Source organism: Zingiber officinale, chromosome 2B (genome assembly GCF_018446385.1).
Source record: "Zingiber officinale cultivar Zhangliang chromosome 2B, Zo_v1.1, whole genome shotgun sequence".
Lineage (NCBI taxonomy): Eukaryota > Viridiplantae > Streptophyta > Magnoliopsida > Zingiberales > Zingiberaceae > Zingiber > Zingiber officinale.
In genome coordinates, this window is record NC_055989.1 from 91003834 (window position 1) to 91011635 (window position 7802).

A 7802-nucleotide genomic window follows, 5' to 3' on the forward strand; every position below is an offset into this window, starting at 1 on the left:
AGTACACCCGCCCGCTTTCTACGGTGGAAGGATGACAAGCCAGTTTACATTGGATCCACAGTTACCTTCACAGCCCTCTTCCATCAAACAAATCATTTTTGCAATTTTTTTTAATGGTAAAATTATTCTTTCCATCACTAATTTTACCGTCCGTTAGACCATTACTAATAGTCCGATACAGCGATTACAATTGCAAAACTTCGACAGAATTATTTCTTTTGTTCTGTCTGTTCCAACAACTTGCAGTCCTTAAATCCTAGCAGCGACTTGCAGTCCACCGTGGCAATAGACAACGGCGGGGCCGCCGTCAAGGCCAGCGCCACCGTCCACCATCTCGCTGCTGTCGCCGCGAAGCAAGATCTCATCTTCCATCCGGATTGTTATAGGTAATAAAATACGAACTCTCTTAGTCCCACATTGCTTGATCTAATTTTGCTGGCACATTGATCACTGAGCTGAGCTGCGCATCTATTAATCCCACATTGTTCCTTGAAGAAATCAACACCAGTTGGATCTGCCGAATGGATCTGAGTATGGCCCGACACAAGGATGGAGATTGGATGTTGGTTGATGATGTTCCATTGGAGTAAGCTCCTTTCACATTGCATTTCTTAAATTTGTATCATCATTTACTCTGTCTCAAAACAATCATGAAGGGATCAGATTTAGGTATTTTTATACATAAGATGATTTCTTAATGTACTGTGGATAAGGCAATTATATTGGTCATGGTACAAAAAAAAGGCGGAATCCGCCGCCCCGACGGCCCCCTACGCCTGCCCCACGGTGATGTAGGAGGAGGGTTAATCAGGGTGAATGCTGGGTTGACAAGTGGCTGGGGTTCGAGGCTTTAAGCCGGCAGACGGAGATATTATCCCACATTGCAACCGTCGACACTCGAACCGCTGCGGTCATGGTACAACATCCCAGCCACTTACCAACTGATCCAGCCCTTGGGGGCAAGGCAATTATATTGGTGCTCAATGATGAAGAAGTCAATTAAATAGAATAGAGTTTGATGCTGTGAAACTTCTGAAGGCAAGGGAATGAATTATACATCTACTTAAATTTGGGAGTGAAGATAGCATGACAGAAGAACCACTGATTACATTGTCCCAAGAATCAAAATAGATAAAAAAAATCCAACAAAGATGCATGCCACATACAACTTTGAGACTAATCTTGATGACATTTATAAAACATTACCTTCTTAATAAAGATAGTGTATCATTACATAAGGTTCGTCTTTATGAATTTTTAAAAATAAATACAAGAAAAGAAATTAGAACATCATAGGAAGTAGAACACACCAAGTTTCACTAAAGTTATTTAATTGCAATGATACTTATTTGGTTATCAGGATTCATAAACTTTAGTATTTACCCTGGAGGTATAGAGTTCGAATCTCGGAAAAGATAAAAATCCACTGATCAGGGGTGAGAAGATCTAGTGAATAATAACACGGTTGAGGGTCATCGGTTGACGACATAAGGGATCGTCAGTTGAACCGCCCAAGGGACCGTCCATCAAATAGACCGTCAGTTGAGCCGTCCAAGGGACCGAAGGGCTGAGGGGCCGAGTTGAGTTGACATACAAAAATAAAGGACCAACAAGTTATCCAAATAGCAATAAGGAAGGTGAGTGAGTAACAAAAGAGCAAGATTACTAGATTCCGACAAAGCAAAAGTAACTGAGTTGTTAGGGTCTAACCTTCTAATTATGCAACAAGTTGGAGAAGCCACAACATGACTATTGTCCCTTATGAAAAAGGATTCCATTTATGTTTTCGGTATTTCTTCAAACAAAGTAAATTAGTGAAATTGTCAATTATTGTTCTTGAAAAAAAGGACTATATATAACTTTAAAAATTTTAAAAAAAAATTATTCCTATGTGTCTAACCATATTAGATGGGCTATCTTACCTGGCTTTGTAGTTTGGGACAAGATTCAACAATCAGATTTTAAAGACGACACTTGACTTTCAATTCCTCTGGAATGGATGACAGTGCCCGACAACCATATACACACAGGGATTCCAAATGTGACTGTTCGAGCCAAATTGGCAAAGCCTTGAATTTGTTGCAATTCATTATTGTCACCGTCTTTAGGTTGTGAATGTTCCTTATATCATTTGGTAGACTTCTCAGTGCTTGGCACCCAAATATCTACAACATATTGATTCCTCCGAGGTTGGACCAATAATTGAATTTAGAAGTAGGCATTAGCATCTCATTGCTCAACCACAATTTCAACTTCGATTGAGAAGATGTTGGAAATTGCACGTGGAATTCTCTGAGCTTTGGGCACTGAATTAGGAACAATTCCTCAAGTTTGGGAAAAAGAAGATGATTTTTCTTAAGCCGTTTGAGCCTAGCCACTTCTCTAGCCTAGGCATTTCAGAGAATGTGAGTTTCCTCAACTCAGGATATACAAATGAGTATATATCCTCTCCATAGAATTCATCTCCGACTGAATCAAAACCACTTGTTGCAACTTCCTCAAGCTGAGCTAATATTCCAAGTTGTGGCAGCTTCGCACATCTCCTATGATCAACAAATTCTACTCGTTTCAACTTTTCGAGAATAATCATCCAGGGGTCTATCATCAGCAATGTGGGAGTTTCTTGCGCATGTATGAAATGATCCGCAAGACCTTCAACCCTTGTAGACTATGTGGGAAGCCTGCAAAGAGCAGCACCATGGGCCTGAAAGTTTCCTTAGTAGCCATATCATTCCACCATTCCCAATGCAACACCAACTCATTTAGTTGTAGATTCCCCATCATACGAGTTGGTAGAGTAACACCCTTTGATTCAGCTAATTCTAATCTTTCAAGGTGCTGAATATGCAGGGATTCAAGATTTCTAAGATTTTTTGACAACATGAAATCTCCAAGACCGTCCACGGCATCAATTCTCCTCAGACACTGTAGGTTTATCTAATTCCACTAGCCATTCTAGTCAATGCTGCACATCCTGCCATGTTAAGTTGCATCAAGTTCTTCATGCCGCTCAAACCATCAGGCAACTCAGAAAGCCTACAACAACCTCCAATATCTAATTCATTCAAATTTACAAGGCAAATGATAGACTCCGGCAACTTCTGACAGCATCCGCAACAACCTCCAATATCTAATTCTTTTGGAAGTTCGTACGAGAAAGGCATCTCAGTCGCTCCTCCGTCAGCATCCGCGACAACTCATTCGTCCCTCATCTGATTCAGATTCTGGACAGTATCAATCTTGAATCATGATATTGTTGGGAGTAAACCCGTTACAATCTGTGTGATTGTCTCAGAAGCTCTTTTCCACGCTTCTGAGTGCGTACCAGAGTCACAAGAACTTACAATCAAGTAGGTTTGAGCAGATAATCTCAAACTGTCGACTCTAGCGAGCCGAGCCACGTGCCGAGTAGGTAAGTCGAGGACACCGTGAGTTGTCGAGCGGCACCACGTTGCTGCTGAGAATTGCTGACAGGATGTCGAGAGCTGCAACACGAACTCAGAGTGGATGCCGAGTCCAGCAGAGCGATGTCTCCTTAAAACATATTCGGCCCATCCGCGGTGCTCAGAGGATCAGGTGGACGTCTGTTTCCCAGGATAAAACGGCAGGATCACGAACACAACCGAGCACTGGTTGTCGTGACGATCTGAACTAGATCCGAAAACTATCACTATTTCTATTGAGCAAAAGAAGTGCACAACAGAAGAGAAGGAAACATGGGGATTCAAAGAGGAATTGCAGCATGCTCTTCTCCCACAAAGCTCATTTGAGCTTTTCCTCTCACAAAGTACAAAGCTCACTGGTGTTTGTTTTCAAAGCTCACTGAAGCTTTTCCCTCGTCTGCTTCATTCCTCTCCACTCCAAGGTCTTATATAGACCTTGTTGTGCTTGTCTTGCAAGCATGCAAGCCACGTTCAGCAAGCCACAACGTGGCTTGCTGTTGGCTGCAATTTGCCAGCAAGCCACAACGTGGCTTGCTGGTGGCTGCCTGCATGCAAGCCACTTGGCTTGCAAGCTTGCTTGCCATGTGGCCTTGCGTGCCATGTGGCACAAGCAAGCGTGCCACGTGGCGTGTAAGTAAGCTGGCGACCTTCCTTATCTTGTATGCTGGCCAACAAGTTGTCTGACTGATGTAACAAATAATGGGGTTTATAAAAATACCCCTCGGGTTGATGTCATCCGGGCCCTAGATTTCCAACCCCCTTTGTTCTGAATCAGTCGGAAAGCCTTGCTTTCAATCGTTGTGGGACTACAACCCACATGCCGCATTTTTATTCAATTTTTTTCAACAATCCCCCACATGAATGAAATAAGGATTTGTGATAGTTTTCGACAGTTGAGTCGAGTATAGGATAGGTAGGTGTGATCCTTTGAACCTTCCCTTGTAAACTCTGTTTGCTCACTGGCTGATTAGTAGACGTGATGTCTTTGAACTGTTTAGCCGTTGATGTAAGCAGGACAGATCTTACCCAAGACTCTCCCTGATATAGCTCAGGTCTTATGAGTGTGTTCGTTCTTGGCCATGAACACGCTTGGTTATGTGAGAAGCTCTCAGAATTGTGCCTCCAATTCTCTTCGAAGCGACCCCACTTCTTTCTCACATAGGTGATCTCTCAAGAGTTACCATCTACTCTTGTTTTGATCATTAAAAGTCCATCGGCTTATCCTGGTCTAGTCACTGTTTCATGGGGCTTCCCCTACAGTGTGTCTAGTCAGTGCAGATTAGTTGTCCCTTTGAACCTAGTTTTTGGGATCTCCAGTCAGCATAGGTTGGGTGTCCTCTGCACTGATCGCTGACAACGGCATCAAGCCCATTCCCTGTGATGAGCTTGCAACTAATTCTCGATTTAACCCCTTGGTTAGCGGATCCGCTAGGTTATCTTTTGACTTCACATAGTCAACAGTGATAACTCCAGTTGAGAGTAGTTGTCTAATGGTATTATGTCTACGACGTATATGTCTAGACTTACCATTATACAGATGACTCTGTGCCCGACCAATTGTTGATTGACTATCGTAATGTATGCAAATCGCCGGCATAGGTTTTAGCCAACGTAGAATATCTTCTAAGAATTGTCGTAGCCATTCAGCCTCTTCACCACATTTGTCAAGAGCTACAAACTCAGATTCCATTGTGGATCTGGTTATTACGTTTTGCTTAGAAGATTTCCAGGAAATGGCTGCACCAGTGTAACGCCCGAAAATTCTCAAAACTATTTTAGAATTATTCTATGATTTTTCTGGAATTTTTAGATATTTTTCCGGAAAAATCGGAGTATCGGAAGTAGCAAAAATAAGTAGAACCGTAAAATATCTTAGGCGGGAATCGAACCCGAGACCTATGGTTTACGGATGAGATTAGTAACCGGTGAACCCAGCAGGGCCGTGCTGAAAGAAAGGAGAACCGAATATATTTATATTAGAGTTGGGTTCATTAAACCACTTAACATAAATAATAAACTTAAGTTGGAGTTGGGTTATTTTATTTTGATTCGGCACCTTCTCCTCTCAAACCCTCACGCCGGCGCCCCTCTTCTTCTCCTCTTCCTCACGCACGACACACCAAGCCCAAGGTCCATCGGTTCACCTTCCGGCGACGACTCCAACACGAAAGAGGTTCTTCTCCGGGAGAGGAACGCGAAGACATGATCGGATCGTCGAGAGGATCACCTCCACCGGAACTCTAGCGAATAGAATCGTAAGAAATTACGATCAAGAGGTAAGAAACCCCTCACCTGCAGTATAATAGCTCCGTTGGATTTTCTATGCATTAGATTAGTAATATGCAGATTTTGTTGACATGTAGGGTGTTTTAACCCTCCTCTCAGATTTAGGGATTTAGTTGAGCACCTTTAGATGGGCCGGACACGCCTACCCTCTTCAGTTGGGGTTGTAGACGTTGTCGGGTGCCTAAAGGTGGTCTCCCTAATAAAGATAAGAGTTGGGGCACACTAAGTGTTCGATAAAATAACTAGATCCGTAAAAAAAATGCAACTTAGGCATTTTAATACTACAGTTAAATGCATTAGAAGCGTTTAAAATAGTAAATCAGTTTATTTTAGCTGTATGGGACTACGGTCCAATGGGTGGGCTCCCACAGTCGCCTCTAGGTTCAGACAACCTAGCTCTAGGTTCAGATAACCTAGAAACAGCATGTTCTATCAGTTAGCTATAGATATCAGTATTTTATTTTCAGTGGCACTATACTGGATTAGATATCCATTGGGTTAGACTCCCACAGTCGTCCCTAGGTTCAGATAGCCTAGACAACCCTGCTAAATTTTGCAACCCCGGGTCTAGTAGGGATGCGCGCACAGCAAGTACAGTTGCCGGGCCCAACAGCATGTTTAGTATTTTCACTTATTATGTATTAGATTTCAAAACTCAAAATCAGTGATGCTAGTTGCGTTTGTTTCCAGTTACAGATTTAGTTTCAGTTAGTTTAGCTTATATTCAGTTCAGTGTTTATTTGGTTGCTTTGCCATGATTCAGTGCTTATGCCATGCTTATATGTTATGCCTTACGATTTCAGTATACTATGTCTTAGCAAGTTCAATGCATATTTTCAAATAGCATGATTTAAAAGCATATTGCATCGAATGCATGATTTTGTGAGGTAGATGGTTTCTTACTAAGCTTTAAGCTTACAGATTCTACTTTTTCTTATACTGCAGATAAAGGTAAAGGAAAGATGGACTAGCAGTGGAAGCTGGAGGGCAATGCAAGGATGGTGTGTGTGGCAGGAACCGGAGTCAAAGGTCCTTAGGGGACTTAGCAAGTTTAACCAATTAGAACTCTAGCAATTTTTACTTTCATACACTTCCAATTGTTAAATGTGTTTAGTGACTTAATATGCCATGAACCAGTGAACCTTACTCTAGCTTAAGTCTAAAATTGTTATTGCATGTTGTTAGAATAATTATTATGCATGTGATAGTTGATAGGTGGAGTTTTGGCACAACCCAGGGGCTGAAATCAGAGTTCAGATTCGAAATCAGAACTCTGATCGGTCTCCAGACCGATCAGGACCTGGCTGTGTCACTGGATCGGTCAGCCGACCGATCCAGACAGATACAGTATGCTACTGTATCCTCATGGATCGGTCCAGAGGCGAACAGAGACATGGGAGGTGAACTGATCGGTCTACCGACCGATCAGGGTGCTCCTGGATCGGTCGGTAGACCGATCCAGCTGCGCCCAACGCAGCAGACGCACGGAGGCTCACTGATCGGTCAGTCCGACCGATCAGTGAGGTCCTGGATCGGTCGGCAGACCGATCCAGGTGCGTACAGAAGCGAAAGAAGAAGAGAAAGCTTTTGGATCGGTCCGCCGACCGATCCAGAGACTTCTACCGTGCCAGTATCGAGCTGGATCGATTCCGTGATCGATCCGACAGCCCAATCGATCTGTGGATCGATTTAAATGCCTGATTACAGCTAGCAGGTCATTCGGGAGGCATAGGTTGTCTCCCCTAGCAAGTATACAACTCCTAGGTACACCCAGAGCATTAAGTTTTGATCAGTTTAGTAGAAAAATTTTCATTAGCCCAGCTTTCCGCACAGTATAGTTTAGCAATAACTGTAGCGATCCGCCTTACAGCCTAGTAGTAGAAGGCGGGTCGTTACAGAGTGGTATCAGAGCAGGGTTCCATACTTCCTACACACACATCAGCATTGTACCTGCAGCTTCCAAGTAAGAATACCTCCCCTCTCTTTATTGTTCTTGCTTTCTAGTTACAGTTCATGTTTATATGCCTACTTCCTGTTAGTATGTGATAGTTTAAACATGATATCAGTAGTTAG

General features: G+C 42.9%; 1 long non-coding RNA gene across 1 annotated transcript; it reads left to right on the forward strand.

The window, feature by feature from the left end:
- Positions 1-248: 248 nt before the first annotated feature.
- LOC122049281 lies at positions 249-6718 on the forward strand. The gene is made up of 3 exons (XR_006130906.1): positions 249-386; positions 496-586; positions 6675-6718. It is a non-coding gene; the product is annotated as an uncharacterized LOC122049281 (long non-coding RNA).
- The last annotated feature ends 1084 nt before the right edge of the window (positions 6719-7802 follow it).